Genomic DNA, 381 nt, shown 5'->3' with positions numbered 1-381 from the left:
ACTTTTTTTTTTTTGAAATACAAGCTTCACCTCTTTACAGAGCTTCACACTTCGAACACAGGAAAAACAGAAAAATAGAAAGAGATTAAAGAAAGGGGGAATGATGAACAGATGGGTTAGAAGGTACACAATGGAATGAAAACAAATATTCCTGCATAAAAACTACACCAAATTACAGTGTCTAATTTATTTTAGTTTTGTGGGCCATTTTTTTTTATAACTGTAAATGTTACAGTTGACGGTGAAATAATTGACAGACAATAATAAGGGTGATTATATACGACTTCATCGACGTGACAGTTTCATTTAAATCCCTGACTTTAAAATTACAATTATGGTGTCACGATCTTTCTCATAAAATATCCTTTTTATGCGTATTTT

Source organism: Penaeus monodon, chromosome 21 (assembly GCF_015228065.2).
Source record: "Penaeus monodon isolate SGIC_2016 chromosome 21, NSTDA_Pmon_1, whole genome shotgun sequence".
NCBI classification, from domain to species: domain Eukaryota; kingdom Metazoa; phylum Arthropoda; class Malacostraca; order Decapoda; family Penaeidae; genus Penaeus; species Penaeus monodon.
This window is presented reverse-complemented; position numbering follows the sequence as displayed.